The 26,220-nt window shown below is 38.5% G+C and overlaps 1 pseudogene; it reads left to right on the top strand.

Annotated features, from left to right (window-relative positions):
• Positions 1–1,649: 1,649 nt before the first annotated feature.
• LOC129476137 (14-3-3 protein zeta/delta-like) lies at positions 1,650–9,254 on the top strand (annotated as a pseudogene).
• Positions 9,255–26,220: the final 16,966 nt, after the last annotated feature.

Here is a 26,220-nt window from a genome sequence, read left to right as displayed (position 1 = left end):
ATTAACTTACATGATCACATGATCACAAGGTCCACAATAGGCTGTCTGCAAGATGAGGAGTAAGATGAGCCAGTCTGAGTGTCAAAACTGAAGAACATGGAGTCCAGTGTTCAAGGGCAGGAAGCAGCCAGCATGGGAGTAACATGTAGGCTGGGAAATTTGCCCCGTCTCTCCTTTTCACATTTTTCTGCCTGCTTTATATTCACTGGAAGCTGATTAGATTGTGCCCACCAGATTAGGGGTTGATCTGCCTTTCCCAGATCACTGACTCAAATGTTAATCTCTTTTGGCAACACCCACACAGACACACCCAAGATTATTACTTAGTATCACTCAATCCAATGAAGCTGACACTCAGTATTAACCATCACACTCTACAAGGTGGGAGAGTGGGAGTGGAGTAAGGGTTAAAAAATTACCTATTGAGTACAATGTTCACTATTTGGTTGATAGGTACACTAGAAGCCTAAATCTCACCATTGTGCAACACTCCCTTGTAATAAACCTGCACAGAGCTTGTGAGACCTTCATAAGCTGAGCTTAGACCACCTGTAGTCTTCATATGGATAATCATGTTCTGCATTCCAGACTCCAGGCAGCTCTATTCATCTTCCATAAGCTTCCTGTAGGTGGCAATCTCAATGTCTGGGGCCTGATTGACTGTCATCAGTTCCTGATAATTATGCAGCTCCCATGCCATATCCTGCTTGGCCCACTGCAAGACAGCCTCCAGTTTCACCAGCTTGGTGTAGACATTCTTAATGACCAGCTCTTCACACTGCTCTGCATCCACAATGGCAGCCTCCAAGGAAGCCCTCTGGCCTTTAAGACCCTCAATCTGTGCCTGGAGCCAGCTGATGTTCTGGTTCATTTTGGAGATCTCCATCTTTCTTCAACACAAATCATCCCTGTGCTTTCCAGCCAGTGTCTGCAGATTCTCATACTTAATCTGGTACATGTTTTTAGCCTTGGCTCAGCTGTGGTTGACGATCTTCTCATACTGGGCACAGCCCTTGGCCATGGTGCTGTCCATGTGCAAGGAGTGGCTGTTGTTCCTGAACAGAACCACAGATACGTTAAACATATGGGACTGCATCTTGCAGAGATCCTCTATAAAGAGGAGAAAGCTGATCTCATCAGTCAGCCCTTCCAGGTGAGACTCCAACTCTGTCTTGCTCATGTAAACTTCATTCACATTCTTCTTAAAGAGGACAAATTCATTCTCCATCTCTGCACACTTGTTGATCTCATTCTCTTACACATTACTGAAGTCCTCCACCAGCCCCTGCATATTGCCAAGCTCTGCCTCCAGCTTCAGCTTCTCTTGTTCCAACCTTTCCAGTTGCCTGCAAAAGTTGTTGATCTAGCTCTTGAACATGTTCATGTTGCTCCAAGCTGTCTTCTGCTGCTTCTGCAAGAGGCTTCACTTCATCTTCAGTATCCTGTTCTGCTACTCCAGGAACCGTACCTTGATGATGAAGGAGACAGAGTTGTTGTTGAATGTCTTGATGGGCTCCTTCTACTGGGTTTTCATGGCCTTGATGTTGGGGTCCACATCCAACTTAAAGGGGCTCAGCAGACTCTGATTCACTATGACAGCTGTAATACCTCCTATAACACTGGCCCTAGCATATCCTCCACCTAGAACCATGCCAGTAACCAGGCCACTAGAGAAGCTGGTGCTGCTACAGACTCAGGAAAAGCTTGAAGAGTTGATGCAGGTACTGGGCCTACTTATGTAGGAGTGGCTGTTGAAGGCCCAGGGGCCAGAGCTGGATGTTTTGTAAGAATGTTGGGTCACCCTGATGGACATGGTAGAGTCAGGAGTGGAGCCAGGAGGGCCAAACCAGACAGAAATTTGAGAAGGAACCAAGAAGCTGCTTCTAGGTTGGCTTAAATGACCTATCTTTGAGTTCACAAATTCTTCTGTTTGATCAAGTCTGCTATTGATGCTCTCCATTGCATTTTTTATGCATTGTATTCTTCAGCTGCAGAATTTCTGTTTGTTTCTTTTTAAAAATCATTTCTATCACTTTATTAAACTTCTTGTTTTCTGTGTGTGTTTATTGTTTTTCTGATGTTTGCCTACCTGTGCTCTCTTATAGCTCACTGAGCTTCCTTAAACAATTATTTTAAGTTCTTTGTCAGGAAAATAATACATATCTATTTTTGGGGAGGTAGATTACTAGAAAACTATTGTGTTTCTTTGATGGTGCTATGTTTCCCTGATTTTTCATGTTTCTTATTGCCTTGCATTGCTGTCTGTGCATTTGATGGAGCGGTCACCTTTTCCAGATATTACTGGCTTGTTCTGGGGTCAAAAGACATTCACCTACATGTGAGTGTGAGGGTGATGCTGGGGCGGAGTGTGGTGGTTTCAGCTCCAGTGGGAGTCAAGGGATGTTGTCTCCATGTAGCTAGGATCAATGTCAACAAATATTGAAGAGGTTCCCAGAGATTAAGTCTGTGGGTGTCCTCAGTGACATTGAGAGCTATGGGACTTTTCAACAGCAAAAGCTTCTGGGAGTGTTCTGTTCTCTTTTTTTCCCCACAAGGGGAAGACATAGCCAAGGGAATTCCTCTTGTCACCAGGCCTAATTCACAGGTTTGCTTGCAGTGGTAATGGCACAGGTTTCTGATGAGTGGAATCCATAAAGTAGTCATAAGGAAGGAGAATCAGACTTCTACATTTGTGACAACCCTCCCACTCACTCTGCCAGGCACCAAGCAGGTGGAAAATCTCCCTCCAAATGACAATTTTTACTCTTGAAAAAAATCTGAAGTAGTCAGCCAGCACAATGATCTCCAAGATAACACAGATAAGGAGTTAGTTTAGAAATTTATCAGATAAATTTAACAAAGAGATTAAAGCAATTTTTTTTAAATTTAGAGACAGGGCCTTCTGCTGTTGCCCAGGCTGAAGTGCAGTGGTGCAGTCATAGCTCACTGCAGCCTCAAACTCCTGGGCTTAAGCAATCCTCCTGCCTCAGCCTCCCAAAATGATGGGATTATAGGCATGAGTAATCATGCGTGGCCTAAAGTAATTTTTAAAAAATCAAACAGAAGTTTCAAAACTGATAAATACTTTTGCTAAACTGAAGAACTATTTACAGATTCTCAACAGTGGAAATGTACGAAGAAGAGGAAAGAATCAATGAGCTTGAAGACCAGGTGTCTGAAAATGCACAATAATAGGTGAAGCAAAATGAATGAAGAGCACCTACAAGATACATAAAAATCTCTGAAAAGATCAAAACTAAAAATTATTGGTTTTCAAGAAGTAACTGAGTAAGGGCAAGGAGTAGAAAGCTTATTCAAAGAGATAATAACAGAAAACTGTCCAAAACTTGAGAAATATATAAATATCCAGGTACAAGAAGTTCTTAAAATACCAAACATCTTCAACTCAATAGGACTACTCCAATAATCAAAATAGCAAAGATCGAGGGCAAAGAGAGGATCCTAAAAGCAGCAAGAGGAAAGAAGCAAATAACATTTAAAGGAGCTCCAATTCATCTGGCAATGAACTTCTCAGTGGAAACCATACAGGCCTGCAAAGAATTGAATTAAATTTTCAAAGTACTCAGAGAAAAAAATTACCATGAAAGAGTATTATAGTCCAGAAAACTATCAGTTAAATATGAAGGTATAAAGAGATAAAGTCTTTCCCAGACAAAGAAAATCTGAAAGAATTCAACACCACCAGGAAAATCTTGCAAGAAATGCTAGAGGGAGTCTTACAAAGAAAAAAAAAAACATTCAAAAGAAAACTTTTCAAGGTATGAAACCCACTGATACAATTAAATACATGGACACACCCAGAATATTATTGTATTTGTGCTGTGAAAATCCACTTATAAATCTAGCCCAAAAGACAAATGAAGCACAAAAGAAAAATCTATCAAAAATAATAATTGCTACAGCAACTTAAGAGATAAGTAATATAAGATAGGTAGATTAGGACAATTAAAAATCAACATGTGGAAGAGATGAACTTAAAGTGTAAATTTTTTGTGTGTTCTTTGCCTTTGTTTCTATTTTTTTCTGTGTGATCTAAGATTAGTTGTCATATATTTTAAATAACTTGTGTTTATAAGGTGTTTTTCTTGTAAGCTTCATGATACTCACAGTACAAAACTTGATAACAGATTTACTAAAAATAAAAAGCAACACATTAAAACATGCTACCAGAAATAATCACTTAACTGCAAAGTAAAACATAAATAAAGGATGAAAGAAAGAGAGGAGTCTCAAAACAACCAGAACACAAGCAACAAAATGGTAGTAGTAAGTCCTTTCTTATCAATAGTAACAATGAATGTGATGGTCTCCATTCTGCAATTAAAAGACACAGAGTGGTTGAATGTACAAAGATACAAGATCCAACTATATCCTGCCTTCATGAAACCCACTTCACCTATAAACACATAAAATGAAGGTGAAGGAGTAGAAAAGATATTTTATACAACTACAAACTAAAAAAAAAAAAAAAAAAAGGCCTAGGCGCGGTAGCACATGCCTGTAATCCCCAGCTATTTGCATGGCTGATGCAGGAGAATTGTTTGAACCCGGGAGGCAGAGGTTGCAGTGAGCCAAGATTCAGCCTGGGTGACGAGAGTGAAACTCCATCTCCAAGAAAAAAAAAAGAAAAGAAAAAAGAAACCAAAAAAAGAGCAGTAGCAGCTATACTCATATCAGATAAAATATATTACAAATCAAACACTGTATAAAAACACAAGTCACTATATAATGATAAAGGGGTCAATTCAGCAAGAACATAAATATTATAAATATCTATGCATCTAATATCAGAGTTCCCAAGTACATAAGCAAAGATTAATAGACCTAAAGAGAGAGAGAGACTGCAATACAATAATAGTAGGGGCCTTTAATACCTCACTCTCAGTAATTGACAGATCATCCAGACATAAAACCAGACTTCATCCAGACAGAAAAGCAACAAAGAAACAGCGGAGTTAAACTACACATTAGAGATAATAGGCTTAACTGACATTTACAAAACATTTCACTCAACTGCTGTAGAATACACATTATTTTCAGCAGCACATGGAACATTCTTCAGAATAGACCATATATTAGGCCACAAACAAGTCTGAACAACTTTTTAAATAAAAATCCTATCAAATATCTTTTCTGACCACAGTGGAATACAATTAGAAATCAATAACAAGAGAAACCTCAGAAAATACACAAACTAATGGAAATTAAACAATATGCTCATGAACAACCGAAGGGTCAATAAAGAAATTAAGAAAGAAACTTGAAAATTTCTTCAAACAAATCAGAACAGAAATACAACATGTGGAAATCAATGAGATACAACAAAAGCAGTATTAAGAGGAAAGTTTACAGCAATGAATGCCTATATAAAAAAAGTAGAAACTCTTCAAATAAACTCATACTGCACCTCAGGAACTAGAAAAGTAAGAGCAAACCAAATCTCAAATTAGCAGGGAGAAAGAAATAATACAGATCTGAGCAGAAATAAATGAAATTGAGACTAAAAACACAATACAGGTGATTAACAAAACAAAAATTTGGTTTTCTGAAAAGAAAAAACCAGCAAACCTTCAGCTAGACTAAGAAAAAAGAGAGAAGACCCAAATAAACAAAATCAGAAATGAAAAAGTTGACATAACAACTTAGACCTCAGAAGTACAAAAAATCATTAGAGACTACTATGAACAACTAACTATACACTAACAAATTGGAAAATCAAAAAGAAATGGATAAATTCCTTGGATACATACAACCTACCAAAATCAAACCATGAAGAAATAGTAAACCTCAGTAAACCAGTAACAAGTAATGAGATCAAAGTCGTAATAAAAAGTCTCTGATCAAAGAGAAGCCCAGTAACCAGTGGATTCACTGCTGAATTCTATCAAACATTTCAAGAAGAATTAATAAAAATCCTACTCAAACTCTTCAAAAAAATTAAAGAGGAGGGAATACTTCCAAGCTCATTCTATGAGATCAGCATTAAGCTGACACCAAAACCAGACACAGATAAAACAAGAAACAAAAACTACAGGACATTATTTACTGATGAAAATAGATACAAAAATCCTCAATCAAATACTAGCAAACCAAATTCAACAACACAGTAAAAAGATCATTCGCCATGGTCAAGTGAAATTCATCCCAGGGATACAAGGATGGTTCCTTATAAACAAATCCATAAACATGATGTATTATATTAATAGAATTATGAACAAAAATTATATGATTATTTCAGTAGGTGCCAAAAAACTTGATTAAATTCAGGATTCCTTTATGATAAAAAACCCTTATCACGGATATAGAAGGAACATACCTCATAATAATGAAGACCATATATGACAAGCCCATGGCTAACACTGTACTAAATTGGGAAAAATTGGAAGCCTTTCCTCTAGGGACTTAACAAAACAAGGATGCCCACTTTCAGCAACAGTATTCAACATAGTACTGGAAGTCTTAGCCAGGGCAATTAGACAAAAGACAGAAATAAAGGACATCCAAATTGTAAAGGAAGAAGTCAAATTAGCCTTGTTAACAGATGACAAGATTTTTTTTTTTTTTTTTTTGAGACTTAGTCTTTCCCTGTCGCCCAGGCTGGAGTGCAGTGGTGCGATCTTTGCTCACTGCAAGCTCCGCTTCCCAGGTTCACGCCATTCTCCTGCCTCAGCCTCCCGAGTAGCTGGGACTACAGGCACCAGTCACCATGCCCAGCCAATTTTCTGCACTCAGTAGAGATGGGGTTCCATCTTGTTAGCCGGGATGGTCTCGATCTCCTGACCTCGCAATCCACCTGCCTCGGCCTCCCAAAGTGCTGGGACGACAGGTGTGAGCCACCACACCAGCCAGATGACAAGATCTTATACGTAGAAAAACCTAAGGACTCCACCAAAGTTAGAATTGATAAACGAATTCAGTAAAATTGTAGGATGCAAATAAACACAAAAATATTAGTAGCACTTATATACACCAACAGCAAATGATCTGAAACTCAAGAAAGCAATCTCATTTACAATATTTACAAAAATATATATATAAAATACCTAGGAATCAATGTAACCAAAGAACTGAAAGATCTATACAAGGAAAACTATAAGACTTTGATGAAAGAAATAGATGAGAACACAAAAAATGGAAAAATATGCCATGCTTATAGATTGGGAGAATTAATATTGTTAAAATCACAATGCTACCCAAAGCAACTTACAGGTTAAATGTCATTCCAATCAAAATACCCATGATATTTTTCACAGATACAGGAAAAAAATTGAAAATTTATATGAAACCACAAGAGTCTCTAAATACTCAGAGCAATCTTGGGGAAAAAATAACAAAGCTGTAGGCATCACCCTACCTGACTTCAAAATATACAACATCATTATAGTAACCAAAACAGCATAGTGGTGGTGGCCTAAAAACAGACACACAGACCAATGGAATGGAATAGAGAATCCTGAAATAAATCCACACATTTACAGTTAACTTATTTTTGACAAAGTTACCAAGAACATACACTGGGGAAAGGGTACTCTCTTCAATAAATAATGCTGGGAAAATTAGATATGCACAATCAAGGAAATTAGACCCTTATCTCATATCACATACAAAAATCAACTCAGAATGAACTTAAGACTAAAAGAAAATGTAGGGAAAAATGAAATGACATTGGTCTGGGCAATGATTTGTTAGATTTGACTCCAATAGATTAGGCAACAGAAGCACAAATAGTCAAATGCGATTACATCAAACTAAATAGCTTCTACATAACAAAAGAAACAATGAACAAAATGAACAGATGACCTACAGATTGGGAGAAAATATTTGGAAGTAATACATTTTATAAGGGATGAATTTCCAAAATATATAAGGAACTCAAACAACTCAATAGCAGAAGAACAAATAACCCAATTTAGACTGGGCATGGTGGCTCATGCCTGTAATCCCAGCACTTTGAGAGGCCGAGGAGGGCAAATATTTGAGGTCAGGAGTTGGAGACCAGCCTGGCCAATATGGTGAAACCCCTTCTCTACTAAAACACAAAAATTAGCCAGGTGTGGTGGCATGCTCCTGTAGTCCTAGCTACTTGGGAGGCTGAGGCAGGAGAATTGCTTGAACCCAGGAAGCGGAGGTTGCAGTGAGCTGAGATTGTGCCATTGCACTCCAGCCTGGGTGTCGCAGGGACACTCTGTCTCAAAAATAAATAAATAAATCAGTAAATAAATACAACAAAAATGGACAAAGGACATGAATAGACATTTCTCAAGACATACAAATGGCTAACAGATATATAAAACAATGCTCAACATCACTAATCATTAGGGAAATGCAAATTAAAACCACAATGGAATATCACCTCACACTTGTCAAAATGGCTAGTATCAAAATGATGAAAAATAACAGGGAAACCCTGTCTGCAGAGCGGCTTTAGCCTGTGAGCAGCGAGACCCAGGGACAGAGTCTCAGACCCGCTGCTGCCGACACAGCCAAGAGACTGCTGAGCCCTGGTTCACAGGCCACCACTCACTTTCAGAAGGGCAAACTGGCCAAGCAGGCTGAGAGATATGATGACATGGCAGCCTGCATGAAATCTTGTAACTGAGTAAGGAGGTGAATTGTCCAATGAGGAGATGAACCTTCTCTCAGCTGCTTATAAAAATGTTGTAGAAGTCTGTAGATCATCTTGGAGGATGCTTTCAAGTATTGAACAAAAGAAGGAAGGTGCTGAGAAAAAAACAGCAGATAGTATGAGAATACAACGAGAAAACTGAGACGGAGCTAGGAGATATCGGCAATGATTTACTCCTTTTTTGGAAAAGTTCTTGATACCCAACGCTTCACAAGCAGAGAGCAAAGTCTTTTATTTGAAAATGAGAGGAGACTACTACGGTTACTTGTCTGAGGTTGCTGCTGGTGATCACAAGAAGGGGATTGTGGATCAGTCACAACAAGCATACCAAGAAACTTTTGGAATCAGCAAAAAGGAAATGCAACCAGCACATCCTATCAGATTGGGGCTGGCCCTTAACTACTCTGTGTTTTATTATGAGATTCTGAACTCCCCCAGAGAAAGCCTGCTGTCTTGCAAAGACAGCTGCCAATGAAGCTATTGCTGAACTTGATACATTAAGTCATACAAAGCACGCTAATAAGGCAATTACTGAGAGACAACTCGACATTGTGGACATCAGATGCCAGGAGATGAAGCTGAAGCAATAGAAGTAGGGGAAAATTAACTGGCCTTCCAACTTTTGTCTGCCTCATTCTAAAATTTACACAGTAGAACATTTGTCATCCATGCTGTACCACAAATAGCTTTTTGTTTATGATTTTTGACAGGTTTATTTTACTTCTATTTTAATTTCTATATTTCTCATGTGGTTTTTATATTTAATGTTAGGGGATTAAAGCCAGTTAACATTTAGGGAGTTATCTGTTTTCATCTTGAGGTGGCCAATATGGGGATGTGGAACTGTTATACAAGTTATAAATGTTTGGCATAGTACTTTTGCTACATTGTGGCTTCACAAGGGTCAGTTTTAACACTTCCATGTCTAAGCAAAGAAAACCGCCTACATATTGGTTTGTCTCGGTGGGGAATAAAAGGGATCATTGGTACCTTGGGTCCAGTCACAAGTAATTGTGGGCACTTTAAGGTTTGGAGCCCTTCCATCCTGAAAGAATACCTTAGGAAATCTGTTACCAGCTTCTTATAGTTGAGGTATTCTAATGGTATCAGTGATTTGGAGACTATTGCCAATAATGTAAACCACTTCTTCCCAGGCAGCAGTTTGGCATCTCTCCTTCTTGAGATCAGTGAAATCTCTATGAAAAGACTATATTCCAGCAGTCTCAATTGTGTGATAATTATTATCTTAATATGTGGTGTCCCCCATAGTCTTGTGAATTGAAGATATATAGATTATTAATAGGCCACATTTGAGTTATAATTAATAGACCACATCACAAGGCATCCTGCCTTGAACTCTGACTATCCTTATGCCTCCTGACTTTTGCTGTTTGTGTGAATAATAAGATCTCAAATTGTTTCACAACACAGGATATGTTACCGCTGTGGTGTCAGTTCCCAGATTTCATTTTAATAGATTTTTGAACAGAACATACTCTCAAGGTAATGCGACCATAATAGAATCTATTGTTTAAATTCTGAAATCTGTAGGCCAAATTTTGATGTGTAACCTTCCACAGCCTCAGCTGGGCTTGGCAGATTTGAAATTCTCTGAAAATTTTCTGTAGCGTCATTTTCCTGCTTGTTGCTATTTTGCTGACCCTCTTTCTAAGAGCCCATGAGTTAAGTGCTGCACTTATATTGCAAGCTGTTCCTCTGATTTCTGAGATATGAGGCACTGAAGTAACATCTTGGACATTTCAAACATCAGACTTAGTTCAGTCAAACAGCATTACTGTAGAAGAACTTGCTTTGAATTTCATATACACAATAATGCCTTAACTCCATCAAACAAATCACCTGAATTTTAGTTTTGACAAGCAAGACAGCTGTATGGAAAACTTGCTAATGTCCTTACTAAAGATAGTTGTGCTGAGATGGTTATACTAAAAGCCTAGATTTCACCACTACACAACTATCCATGTAACAAATCTGCACTTGTACGTTTTAAATCTATACAAATAAGAAATAATTGAAAAAATAAAAAGATTGTTGTGCTGATGTCACTGGCAAGAGGACTGCTTAAAGGGTTAAGATCATCAAATGCCCCATCCTAGGGGAGCCACATTTTTGTTAATAGTTTATATTAAGACAGAATGTGTATTTTCATATTTTAAATATTCTCTAATGATGATAATAATAGCAAAAATAAAAAGAATGCAGCTCCTCAACATATAAATCTTAGAGACCAAAGTAATAGCTATCCTCAAATATGGTTACCCACCCTACTCTCCATAAAAAAGCAACGATAAAAAAATGTGTATCGACAAATTTTTAACAAGAAAAAAGACTTTTTAATAAATCATGCTGCTATAAAGACACATGCACACGTAGTATGTTTATTGCAGCACTATTCACAATAGCAAAGAGTTGGAACCAACCCAAATGTCCAACAACGATAGACTGGATTAAGAAAATGTGGCACATATACACCATGGAATACTATGCAGCCATAAAAAATGATGAGTTCGTGTCCTTTGTAGGGACATGGATGAAACTGGAAAACATCATTCTCAGTAAACTATCGCAAGGACAAAAAACCAAACACCGCATGTTCTCACTCATAGGTGGGAATTGAACAATGAGAACTCATGGACACAGGAAGGGGAACATCACGCTCCGGGGACTGTTGTGGGGTAGGGGGAGGGGGGAGGGACAGCATTAGGAGATACACCTAATGCTAAATGACGAGTTAATGGGTGCAGGAAATCAACATGGCACATGGATACATATGTAACAAACCTGCACATTGTGCACATGTACCCTAAAACCCTAAAGTATAATAATAAAAAAAAAAAGACAGGAAGGAAAAGAAAGATAAAGTTCTCCCTGACTTGCCTGTATACATCTTTCTTTCTCTCTACCTTTCACTATCAGCCAGCAGCTGTCTTTGAGAAAGGAGATAAATCATTGCACAACCATTTAGGAGTCCTGGAACCACAGATATGTCAGGGATTAGCTGGTAACCCCACTCATAAGAGAGCTAAGAATCCAGTAGTCTCCACCAACAATGACCACAGTGATCTGGGTCAGAGTTTTTTGTTTTTGTTTTTCTAAATTGAGCTATAATTTACATACAGCAAAATTCACCATTTGAAAGTATAGTTTAATAAGCTTTGACAAACTCAGACAGTCATGTAACCACCACCACAATCAAGATACAGAACATTTTTGTCATACTCAAAGGTTCACTTGAGCCTATTCATGGTCAACCCCCTCCCCATTTCCAGCTGCTGGCAACCACTGATTACTTCTCTGTCCCTCTCATTTTGTTTTTTTGCAGACTGTCCTATACCTTATGAGTCCAGCTTCTTTCACTTAGCATAATGTGTTGGAGATTCCCCCGTGTTGTTCCATGTTTCAGTATTTCCTGTCTTTTTACTGCATTATATTGATGTACTATCATTTGTTACTCATTCACTGGTTGAAAAACTTTTGGGTGTTTTCAGTTTGGGGTGATTATTAATAAATCCATTATAAATAAAAAAAAATAAAAAAAAAATAAAAGAGGACTAGAGTAAAAAGTAAATATTGTAGTATAGATGTCATTAACCAAAAGCAATGTGGCATAAAACAATTTTTGTTAGCCTAGAACTTTCAAAGAGCCTAGATCTATAATTTACTGGTTTTTTTTTTTGAGATGGAATTTCACTCTTGTTGCCCAGGCTGGAGTGCAATGGCACTATCTCAGCTCACCTCAACCTCTGCCTCCTGAGTTCAAGTGATTCTCCTGCCTCAGCCTCCCGAGTAGCTGGGATTACAGGCATGCGCCACCACACCCAGCTAATTTTGTATTTTTAGTAGAGATGAGGTTTCTCCATGTTGGTCAGGCTGGTCTGGAATTCCTGATCTCAGGTGATCCACCCACCTCAGCCTCCCAAAGTGCTAGGATTACAGGGGTGCACCACCGTGCCCGGATTTTTTTTTGCTTTTTAAAAATGAATTTTATTGTGTATATTTAGTATGTACAACATGATGTTATAAAATACATATATAGTAAAATGGTTACTATAATGGAACAAATGAATAAATCCATTATGTCACATAGTTACCCATTTTTCTCCCTGTGGCAAGAGATACTCATAGCCTACTCATTTAGCAAAAATCTTGAATATAATGAACTAATTAATATTAACTATAGTCCTCATGTTGCACATTGTTGTCTAGTTGCATTGCCTAGTAATCCTCCCTTTCCTGAAACTGGTCCTTAAGTTGCACCTCATCCCTGATACCCCAACAGTTACTGGCAGTCATTTAGCAAAAATTCTAAATACAATGAACTAGTAGTATTAACTACAGTCCTCATGTTGCTCATTGCAACCCTCCCTTTCTTGAGACTGGTGCCAGGTACTGGCAGCCTCCATTCTCCAAGGGCCAAACCCTGCCTCCATTCTCTGACCCCTAATAGGAATACTGCTATATGTAGACTGGTCTCTCATCATGACTACCTGGACGCCCTACAGACATGCCCCATATCTCTGATTGGATACTGAGAAAACAACTGCTTTGAAAGCTAGGCTTGAGACAATAGAACACTCTTATATACTCTGTCTATGTTGAATGACTTTTCTTTTCAGAACCATTCCTAGTAACCAAGCCACTGTCACCCAACCTTGGCATCATCCCACTCTGCTTCATCACAGTGAGTGGGTATCCACTACCACTGCCCATGTTGCCCAGGTACCAGCATGTACATCTTTCCTTTGTGACTTGTCATATATTCTTAGAGCTCTTCAGTTATATTCATTATCTCTTTTGTTCAGTCTTCGGTTCCATCATAATGTCTATTTGTGAGCTAAGGTCTGAGGTTCCCAGGTTTTCATATTTCAGTAGTATCATATTGAATCTATTAATAGTCTAATCATTTTGCTGTCCCAAATATCATTGCTTATTCATTTTTTCCAGTTAGTGGGTAGATTTGAGCAGTTGCAATGGTGATTTCAAAAAATATGATTTTGATTTTGGAAGCATAATAACTGTCTTAACCATCTGAATTTTTGCAAATCACATTTGGAGAGTTGGCCAATATAATAGGTCTTTTTAAATTCCACAGAATAATTTTGCATGACTGTTTATGATCAAATTACAGATTACGTAGGACATTTTTATTCCCAGTGGTCTATAAATAAAACATCACCTAAACTCATTTAAATTTAGTAGGGACTAAACAGAGTAGATCATTTGGTGTATACCCAGCTATAAATTCTGATTTTATGCCACTTTGAAGCCTAAAACTTGGTAACTGGATAACTTTTGAATCTTCATTTCTTGCAATAGGTAAATTATATCATCCATAAATAGGCTAATAATGCATGAAGCACTTGAGATTTTCAGTTATTTTCTTACAGAAATTGCCAGTGGTTTTCCATTTCAAGCAAAATGGAGTGTAGAGAGTAGACAACTCATTTCTTTCTTAACTGCAAAATAAAAAAAAATTATTTAATTTTATGTGGTTTCATTCCTTACTTAGAGCATTAACTAGCTGGAGGAAAATTTATCCAAATTGCTTTTTTTAAAAAATGTTTTCAAAGTAATATTCATTTAAGGCAGACAAAAGCTTTTGCAGTGCCTGTCTGATGTTACTGTTGACATCGACAATTTGTACTATTTATAGTAGTGCACTCATTTAAAAATTCTCCTTCCACTACCTGCCAAGTGCCTATTTATGATAAATCTGCTTTAGTCTTTATGAATACATTCTAAAATTATATTAATCCATTCTTAGCTAATATGGACATAAACTATCTTGTTAAAAAAAATGATAAAGGACTGACTATAAGACCCATTCTTTTGAGGATCTGTTTCAGGTTTAAGCAAAATTATGATGTGTCTGTCTATGAGAATTGTGACTTCTTCTAAAATGCCATTGAAACATTTTATCAAATGATTCTTAAAATAGTCCTTAAAATATTCTTAAAAAATTCTGCAGTCAACCCATCTCATCCTGCATTTCAGGGATGGGATTTGAAACAGTGGTTGGCTGAAGAGGAGCAGCTCCAGTCTGCAGGTCCCAGTGTGATCGATGCAGAAGACAGGTGATTTCTGCATTTCCAACTGAGGTACCTGGTTTATTCTCATTAGGACTTGTTGGACAGTGGGTGCAGCCCACAGAGAGTGAGGTGAAGCAGGATGGGGCGTCACCTCACCTGGGAAGCACAAGGGGTCAGGGGATTTCCCTTTCCTAGGCAAAGGAAGCCATGACAGACTACTTGGAAAAACAGGACACTTGTGCACAAATCTTATGCTTTTTCCAAGGTCTCAGCAACCAGCAGACAAAGTGATTCTCTCCTGTGCCTGGCTCAGTGGCTCCCACACCCACGGAGCCTTGATCACTGCTAGCGCAGCAGTCTGAGATCGAACTGAGAGATGGCAGCCTGGCTGGGGGAGGGGTGTCCACTATTGCTGAGGCTTGAGTAGGTAAACAAAGCCTCCAGGAAGCTTGAACTGAGCAGAGCACAGTGCAGCTCAACAAGGCCAGTGGCCTCTAGACTCCATCTCTGTGGGCAGGGCAAAGATGAACAAAAGGCAGTAGACAACTTCTGCAAACCTAAATGTCCCTGTCCGACAGCTCTGAAGAAAGCAGTGGTTCTCCCAGCACAAGCTCTGAGAATGGACATACTGCCTCCTCAAGTGGGTCCCTGAACCCTACGTAGACTAACTGGGAGACACCTCCCAGTAGGGGCTGAATGACACCTCATATAGGTGACTGCCCTCCTGGGACAAAGCTTCCAGAGGAAAGACCAGGCAGCAATATTTGCTGTTCTGCAATATTTGCTGTTCTGTAGCCTCCACTGATGATACCCAGGAAAACAGGGTCTAAGGTGGAACTCCAGCAAACTCCAGCAGATCTGGAGCTGAGGGACCTCACTGTTAGAAGGAAAACTAACAAACAGAAAGGAATAGCATCAACATCAACAAAAAGGACATCCACACCAAAACCCCATCTGTAATTCACCATTGTAGGGGAAAAAAAGAGAGATCAGACTGTTACTGTGTCTATGTAGAAAGGAAAGACATAAGAGACTCCATTTTGAAAAACACTTGTACTTTAAACTATTGCTTTGCTGAGATGTTGTTAATTTGTAGCTTTGCCCCAGCCACGTTGTCCCAACCTGGAGCTCACAAAAACGTGTGTTGTGTAAAATCAAGGTTTAAGGGATCTAGGGCTGTGCAGGACGTGCCTTCTTAACAAAATGTTTACAAGCAGTATACTTGGTAAAAGTCATTGCCATTCTCTAGTCTCAATAAACCAGGGGCACAATGCACTGTGGAAAGCTGCAGGGACCTCTGCCCTTGAAAGCGGGGTATTGTCCAAGGTTTCTCCCCATGTGATAGTCTGAAATATGGCCTCGTGGGATGAGAAAGACCTGACTGTCCCCCAGCCTGACACCCATAAAGGGTCTGTGCTGAGGTGGATTAGTAAAAGAGGAAAGCCTCTTGCAGTTGAGATAGAGGAAGGCCACTGTCTCCCGCCTGCCCCTGGGAACTGAATGTCTCAGTATAAAACCCGATTGTACATTTGTTCAATTCTGAGATAGGAGAAAAACTGCCCTATGGTGGGAAGCGAGTCATGTTTGCAGTAATGCTGCTTTGTTATTCTTTACTCCACTGAGATGTTTGGGTGGAGAGAAACATAAATCTGGCTTACGTGCACATCTAGGCACAGTACCTTCCCTTGAACCGAATGATGACATAGATTCTTTTGCGCACATGTTTTTTGTTGACCTTCTCCTTATTATCACCTTGCTCTCTTACTACATTCCTTTTTGCTGAAATAATGAAAATAATAATCAATAAAACTGAGGGAACTCAGAGGCTGGTGCTGGTGCAGGTCCTTGGTGTGCTGAGCGCCAGTCCCCTGGGCCCACTGTTGTTTCTCTATACTTTGTCTCTGTGTCTTATGTCTTTTCTCAGTCTCTCATCCTACCCGACTAGAAATACCCACAGGTGTGGAGGGGCAGGCCACCCCTTCAACCATCATCAAAGACCAAAGGTAGATAAAACCACAAAGATGAAGAGAAACCAGAGCAGAAAAGCTGAAAATTCTAAAAATCAGACTGACTGTTTTCCTCAAAAGGATTGCAGCTCCTTGCCAGCAATGGAACAAAGCTGGATGGAGAATGACTTTGAAAAGCTGACAAAAGTAGGCTTCAGAAGGTCGGTAATAAACTTCTCCAACCTAAAGGAGCATGTTCAAACCCATTGCAAGGGAGTTAAAACCTTGAAAAAAGATTAAACAAATGGCTAACTAGAATAAACAGTATAGAGAAGACCTTGAATGACCTGATGGAGCTGAAAACCATGGCGTGAGAACTTTGTGATGCATGCATAAGCTTCAATAGCTGATGCAATCAAGTGGAAGAAAGAGTACCATGACTGAAGATCAAATTAACGAAATAAAGTGAGAAAACAAGGTTAGACATAAAAGAGTAAAACGAAATGAACAAAGTCTCCAAGAAATATGGGACTATGTGAAAAGACTAAATCTACGTTTGATTGGTATGCCTGAAAGTGACGGGGAGAATGGAACCAAGTTGGAAAACACTCTGCAGGATATTATCCAGGAGAACTTCCCCAACCTAGCAACGTAGGCCAACATTCAAATTCAGGAAATACAGAGAAGACCACAAAGATACTCCTCGAGAAGAGCAACCCCAAGACACATAATTGTCAGATTCTCCAAGGTTGAAATGAAGCAAAGAGTATTAAGGGCAGCCAGAGAGAAAGGTCGAGTTACCCACAAAGGGAAGCCCATCAGACTAACAGCAGATATCTCTGCAAAAACTCTACAAGCCAGAAGAGAGTGGGGGCCAATATTCAATGTCCTTAAAGAAAAGAAGTTTCAACCCATAATTTCATATTCAGCCAAACTAAGCTTCATAAGTGAAGGAGAAATAAAATCCTTTACAGACAAGCAAATGCTGAGAGATTCTGTCACCACCAGGCCTGCCTTACAAGAGTTCCTGAAGGAAGCACTAAACATGGAAAGAAACAACCAGTACCAGCCATTTCAAAAACAGGCCAAATTGTAAAGACCATCGATGCTATGAAGAAACTGTATCAATTAACTGGCAAAATAATCAGCAAACCTCATAAAGACAGGATCAAATTCACACATGACAATATTAACCTTAAATGTAAGTGGGCTAAATCCCACAATTAAAAGACACAGACTGGCAAATTGGATAAAGAGTCAAGATCCATCAATGTGCTGTACTCAGGAAACCCATCTCACATGCAAAGATGCACATAGGCTCAAAATAAAGGGATGGAGGAAGATGTACCAAGCAAACGGAAAGCAAAAAAAAAAAAAAAAAAAAAAAAGCAGGGGATGCAATCCTACTGTCTAATAAAACAGACTTTAAACCAACAAAGATCAAAAGGACAAAGAAGGCCATTACATAATGGTAAAGGGATCAATTCAACAAGAAGAGCTAACTATCCTAAATATATATGCACCCAATACAGGATCACCCAGATTCATAAAGCAATACTTAGAGAAGTACAAAGAAGCTTATACTCCCACACAATAATAATGGGAGATTTTAACACAATACTGTCAATATTAGACAGATCAATGAGACAGAAGGTTAACAAGGATATCCAGGATCTGAAATCAGCTCTGCAACAACCAGACCTAATAGACACCTACAGATCTCTCCACCCCAAATCAACAGAATACACATTCTTCTCAGCACCACATTGCACTTATTCTAAAATTGACCACGTAATTGGAAGTAAAGCACTCCTCAGAAAATGTAAAAGAAGAGAAATCACAAAAACTGTCTCTGAGACCACAGTGCAATCAAATTAGAACTCAGGATTAAGAAACTCACTGAAAACTGCACAAGCACATGGAAACTGAACAACTTGCTCCTGAATGACTACTGGGTAAATAACGAAATGAAGGCAGAAATAAAAATGTACCATAAAACCAATGAGACCAAAAACATAACCTACCAGAATCTCAGTGACACGTTTAAAGCAGTGTGTAGAGAGAAATTTATAGCACTAAATGCCCGCACGAGAAAGCAGGAAAGATCTAAAATCAACACCCTAACATCACAATTAAAAGAACTATAGAAGCAAGAGCAAACAAATTCAAAAGCTAGCAGAAGGCAAGAAATAACTAAGATCAGAGCAGAAGTGAAAGAGATATAGACACAAAAAACCTTCAAAAAATTAATGAATCTAGGAGCTGGTTTTTTGAAATGATCAACAAAATTGATAGACTGCTAGCAAGACTAATAAAGATGAAAAGAGGGAAGAATCAAACAGACACACCAAAAATGATAAAGGGGATATCACCATTGATCCCACAGAAATACACACTACCATCAGAGAATACTATAAGCACATCTAGGCAAAGAAACTAGAAAATCTAGAAGGAATGGATAAATTCCTGGACACATACACCCTCCCAAGACTAAACCAAGAAGAAGTCGAATCTCTGAATAGACCAAAAAGAGGCTCTGAAATTGAGGCAATAATTCATAGCCTACCAACTAAAAAAAGTCCAGGACCAGACAGATTCACAGTCAAATTCTACCAAAGGTACATAGAGAAGCTGGTACCATTCCTTCTGAAACTATTCCAATCTATAGAAAAAGAGAAAATCCTCCCTAACACATTTTATGAGGCCAACATAAATCTGATAACAAAGACTGGCAGAGACACAACAAAAAAAGAAAATTTTAGACCAATATGCCTGATGAACATTGATGTGAAAATCCTCAATAAAATAGTGGCAAACTGAATCCAGCAGCACAACAAAAAGCTTATGCACCATGATCAAGAGAGCTTCATCGCTGGGATGCAAGTCTGGTTGAACATGCGCAAATCAATAATCATAATACATCACATGAAGATAATCAAAGACAAAAACCATATGATTACCTCAATAGATGCAGAAAAGGCCTTCAACAAAATTCAACAGCCCTTCATGCTAAAAATTCTCAATAAACTAGGCATTGATGGAACATATCTCAAAATAATAAGAGCTATTTATTACAAACCCTCAGCCAATATCATACTGAATAGGCAAAAACTGGAAACATTCCCTTTGAAAACTGGCATAAGACAGGGTTGCCCTCTCTCACCACCCCTATTCAACACAGTGTTGGAAGTTCTGGCCAGGACAGTCAGGCAAGATAAAGAAATAAATGGTATTCAATTAGGAAAAGAGGAACTCAAATTGTCCCTGTTTGCAGATGACATGATTGTATATTTAGAAACCCCATTGTCTCAGCCCCAAACCTACTGAAGCTGATAAGCAACTTCAGCAGTCTCAGGATACAAAATCAATGTGCGAAAATCACAAGCATTCCCATACACCATTAATAGACAAACAGAGAGCCAAATCATGAGTGAACTCACATTCACAATTGCTACAAAGAGAATAAAATACCTAGGAATCCAACTTACAAGGGATGTGAAGGACCTCTTCAAGGATAACTACAAACCACTGCTCAATGAAATAAAAGAGGACACAAAGAAATAGAAGAACATTCCATGCTCATGGATAGGAGGAATCAATATGGTGAAAATGGCCATATTGTCCAAGGTAATTGATAAATTCAATGCCATCCCCTCCATCAAGCTACCAATGACTTTCTTCACAGAATTGGAAAAAACTACTTTAAAGTTCATATGGAAACAAAAAAGAGCCCGCATTGCCAAGACCATCATAAGCAAAAAGAACATAGCTGGAGGCATAATGCTACCTGACTTCAAACTATACTACAGGTTACAGTAACCAAAACAGCATGGTACTGGTCAAAACAGAGAGGTCGACCAATGGAAAAGAACAGAGGCCTCAGAAATAATGCCACACATCTACAAATATCTGATCTTTGAGAAACCTGACAAAAACAAGCAATGGGGAAAGGATTCCCTATTTAATAAATGGTGCTGGGAAAACTGGCTAGCCATATGTAGAAAGCTGAAACTGGATTCCTTCCTTACACCTTATACAAAAATTAACTCAAGATGGATTAAACACTTAAATATTAGACCTAAAATAATAAAAACCCTAGAAGAAAACCTAGGCAATATCATTCAGGAGATAGACGTGGGCAAGGACTTCATGACTAAAACACCAAAAGCAATGGCAACAAAAGCCAAAATTGACAAATGGGATCTAATTAAACTAAACAGCTTCTGCACAGCAAAAGAAACTACCATCAGAGTGAACAGGCAACCTACAGAATGGGAGAAAATTTTTGCAACCTACTCACCCGAGAAAGAGCTAATATCCAGAATCTACAAAGAACTTAAACAAATTTACAAGACAAAAACAACCCCATCAAAATGTGGGCAAAGGAAATGAACAGACACTTTTCAAAAGAAGACATCTATGCAGCCAACAGACACGTGAAAAAATGCTCATCATCACTGGTTATCAGAGAAATGCACAAAACCACAATGAGATAGCATGTCATGCCAGTTAGAATGGCCATCATTAAAAAGTCAGGAAACAACAGGTGCTGGAGAGGATGTGGAGAAATAGGAACACTTTTACACTGTTGGTGGGACTGTACACTAGTTCAATCATTGTAGAAGACAGTGTGGTGATTCCTGAAGGATCTAGACCTAGAAATACCATTTGACCCAGGCATTCCATTACTAGGTATATACCCAAAGGATTATAAATCATGCTACTATAAAGGCACATGCATATGTATGTTTATTGTGGCCCTATGCACAATAATAGAGACTTGGAACCAACCCAAATATCCATCAATGGAAGACTGGATTAAGAAAATGTGGCACATATACGCCATGGAATATTATGCAGACACAAAGAAGGCTGAGTTCATGTCCTTTGTAGGGACATGGATGAAGATGGAAACCACCATTCTGAGCAAACTATCACGATGACAGAAAACCAACCACCATACGTTCTCATTCATAGGTAGGGATTGAACAATGGGAACACTTGGACACAGGGCAGGGAACATCACACACTGGAACCTGTCGTGGGTTCAGGGGATGGGGTAGGGATAGCATTAGGAGAAATACCTAATGTAAATGACGAGTTAATAGGTGCTGCAAACCAACATGGCACATGTATACATATGTAACAAACCTGCACGTTGTGCACATGTACCCTAGAACTTAAAGTATAATTAATAAAAAAAAGAAAGAAAGAAAATGTGGCATATATACACCATGGAATACTATGCAGCCATGAAAAAGGATGAGTTCATGTCCTTTGCAGGGACATGGATGAAGCTGGAAACCATCATTCTCAGCAAACTATCGCAAGGACAGAAAACCAAACACCGCATGTTCTCACTCATAGGTGGGAATTGAACAATGAGATCACTTGGTCACAGGGTGGGGAACATCACACACTGGGGCCTTTCAGGGGGTGGGGGGCAAGGGGAGGGATAGCATTAGGAGAAATACCTAATGTAAATGATGAGTTGATGGGTGCAGCACACCAACATGTCACACGTATACCTGTGTATCAAACCTGCACGTTGTGCACATGTACCCTAGAACTTAAATAAAAAAAAAAGTGGTACTACAAAATCTTTATGCGTAATGTGGAGTCTAGAAATTTATCATTTTAAGATTCTATTGCACAGTAGGGTGAGTATAGGTAACAATAATGTATTGTATATTTCAAAATAGCTAGAGGAAAATATTTTGATGTTCTCACCACAAATAAATGATAAATGTTTCAATGAAATATTTGCTAATTACCCTGATTTGATTATTACACAATGTATACATGTGTTAGTGCATCATACTGCATCCCATAAGTATGTACAATGATGAAGTATCAATTAAAAATAAAGCTTTTAAAAAGATGGTTGTATTAATATTAGTAATTACATTCCTGTAGTACTTACAATCCACACAAAAAAATTCTGAAATATTGAATCATTTGATCCTCATAGCAGCCTTACATGGTAGTTCAGGTATGTTCACTGAACACCTGCTATATCCTTTTTTGATATAACATTGAAATTCATTCATTTATCAAAAACGAGTGCTTCTTATGTGTCTGACTCTTTTTCAAGTACTAGGGATTCAAGAATGAAAAGAGACCCTACCCTCATGGATCTTACAATCTAGGAAGGAGACAGGTAACAAGATAATTGGAAATATATAAAATTAGGTAGTTATTATTACTATGAAGAAAAATAAAAAAAGTTAATGACATAGATAGGGAGTTACCAGAGGTGTTAGTTTAAATAGGCTTGTCAGGGAAAGCCTTACTGAGGGAGACACTTAGCAGAGACCTTAATGAAGAGGGATCTGTCATTCATTCAACAAACATGATGTCTACCATTCACCAAACACTGACATACACACTGGTGACTCAATCACTCCCCTCACAAAGTTCTTAGTCTAGTAGGGAAGGTAAATGAATAAGCAAATTCAATAATGCAATATGGTATACACTGTAGAAGTGTTTTTGAAATATTGTAAGACTCTAGATAAGAGAATAATTAATTCCACTTGGGATAAAAACAGAAAGAGCTTCTCAGGAAGCACTTCAGAAAAATGGTATTTAAACCTAACCTTAAAGAATGAGTAAGAGATTGCCAGGTGGATAGGGGTGGAAGAGGGGAAGGCATTCCAAACAGCTAGAACAGTACAGTCAAAGACGTAATGTTGTGAAAAGTGTTTTGTATATATACACACACACACATATACATTTCTTCATGAAATATTTGTTGGAAGAATAAATAAGGCAGATCAGGTGTGGTAAAAACATCCTTTCCTTAGCTAAGTTGAGAGACAGAGAGAATTTCCCTTCTCCCTAACCCTTACCACTCTCACACACATAGCTTCTTTGTGTGTGAAGCTTAATCCACTTGAGCTCATATAACAAAAATAAAATAGACTGGGCAGCTTAAACAACAAACATTTATTTCTCAAATTTCTGGAGGATAGAAGTTCTAGATCAAGGTGCCAGCAGATTCAGTGTCTGGTGAGGGCTCACTTGTTTCATAGATGGACATCTTCTTGCTGTGTCCTCACATGGCAGAAGGCAAAAGGGGTGAGAGAGCTCTCCAGAGTGTCTTTTACAAGGGCACTAATCCCATTCATGAGGGCTCTGTCCTTATGGCCTAATCACTTACCAAAGGCCCCATCTCCTAATGCCATCATATTGGAGGTTAGGATTTCAACATATGAAGTTTGGGAGAACAGCAATCACTCCATAACACACACAGACACACACACTAACACACACACATACCCCTTCCCACATTTTGTAAATCAATGGACAGAGTCTTCATTCTTGATAAATGACAGGGGTGGGGGGGTTATGAACTCCAAACAAAGGTAACTCTAAATAGACAGACATAATATAACTTGTATGCCTCTTCTGATGAAACAAATCCCTAGAGCAGGTAATCACCCCTCAAAACAGGAAGAACAAAGAGAAATGGAAAAGAGAAGCCAAGAGGGCATCATTCCAAAGTGATGAGACTATCTTGTTAACAAAGCCAGGAAATATGCATTTGTAAGACTTTCTTGGCTACTTATATAATGGATACCAGTCATACCAGAGGTGACACAAGATTGAAGATGGGAAAACTATTGATCAAGTCTTCAGCAGGCATCTGCTACGTGCACTATAACTTGCTAGGTGCTATTTATGATAACCAGTGAGATATTAAAGCATTTCACAATTTGTATAGACGTTTGAAAGCCAAGAGGATCAAGTATCTTAAAGGATAGAAGTAGATCTCAGTCAGCTATAATCAGGTGACTAAAAATAGGGTAAAAATTAATTTATGTTAAATCTATTTGAAGTGCAATAGTAGGCTTATCATTTAAAAGTGGTGTCAATCCTTTTTGTAAAGTGACAAATCTTTTAGATATGATAATATGAGCATATATTGTTTTAATTTATATTTATGCTTTAGAAGTCTGGGTTTGGCAGTGTGGGTCTTGGAAAGGAGGACTGAAGGGCCTCTGCCATATATTTATATTCACATTCAATACTCAAAGAAGCTTGATAAATGTTGGTTGACTGAAAGAATCCCAAATCAGATGGATCAGATTTCAAGATCCATCATTTGAAACCAGAAGAATCCTTTGAATTAACCTAGCTACTGCTTTTCAAAGTCTTTTTAAGAGGTGAGTCCACAAAATCCTTTCCTTAAAAGGAAGCCTTATATGAATTTTGATGTGTAAAACAGATAAAACAGAGCTATTCTGAAGCAACAGGGAAACCTTTCTCACTCAGCCCAAGCTACCTCTCTGGAACTCCATTTATAGATAGAGAAACTGAAATTCAGAGGGAGAAATGCCTTATTCACCCATTCACATATTCACTCATCTGTCAAATACCTATTGCATGATGGCTATGTGTCTAGCACTGTGTATTATGTGCTAGGGATACAAAAGTGAACAAAAAGAGATAGGAGCCAGAACACATGTGGTCTTAGCTAAGAGCAGAATGACTTCTTATGTTGAGGCATAAAGGAAGGCAGAGAGTATGGCTAAAGAGGCAATAGTAAGGTGTGGTGGGAGGGAGAGAAGAGTTTACTTTACATGGCTTTTATTTCCTCAATGAAGTATGAGGCAAGATCATCAGCTGAAAGGGAGGTGGAGAGAAGAATTTGCAGGAAGTTTTAGTAAATGGAAAGTTATATAATCTCAGGAAAGAGAAAAGTCAGCCTACTAAAAAACATTCCACAACTGCCAGGCAAAAGTAGGAGTCAAGCTTAAAACTCCTGACCTTTTGACCAAATGTCAGTGAAGATCAGAAAGGAGAGACTACTTCTACCTAGCTTTATACCACCCTTATACTTGGACAACAGGCAGCCCTATTTTCCTCCTGTCAAGAACTCAGTAAAAGCCTGGTGCATGAGACATCCATCTTTTAGGTCATAATGCCTGATTCAAATTTAGTATGATTATTACCTATAAGAAACAGTCATGATAGCATATTAGATTCTTAGATGCCTTAGTTTTCCTCTCCCATAAATTTATCCCTATTATAGCATAGAAAGATTACTGCCTTGGGATCCATGAGTACTGGGTTTGAATTCCAGTTTTGACATTGGATAGGCGTATAAAATTACTTTTTCCTTTCTAGATCATAATTTCTTTATCTGCAAAATGAGAGATAAGGAGAGGAAGTTTATTTTATTTTTTATTTCTTTTTTATTATTATTATACTTTAAGTTCTAGGGTACATGTGCACAACATGCAGGATTGTTACATATGTATACATGTGCCATGTTGGTGTGCTGTACCCATTAACTCATCATTTACATTAGGTATATCTCCTAATGCTATCCCTTCTCCCCTCCCCCCACCCCACAACAGGCCCCGGTGTGTGATGTTCCCCTTCCTGTGTCAAAGTGTTCTCATTGATCAATTCCCGCCTATGAGTGAGAACATGCAGTGTTTGGTTTTCTGTCCTTGTGACAGTTTGCTGAGAATGATGGTTTCCAGCTTCATCCACGTCCCTACAAAGGATAAGAACTCATCCTTTTTTATGGCTGCATAGTATTCCATGGTGTATATGTGCCACATTT

Source organism: Symphalangus syndactylus, chromosome X (genome assembly GCF_028878055.3).
Source record: "Symphalangus syndactylus isolate Jambi chromosome X, NHGRI_mSymSyn1-v2.1_pri, whole genome shotgun sequence".
NCBI lineage: Eukaryota > Metazoa > Chordata > Mammalia > Primates > Hylobatidae > Symphalangus > Symphalangus syndactylus.
Note: the sequence above shows the minus strand (reverse complement) of the source record. Positions and strands in the feature narration are given on the sequence as shown.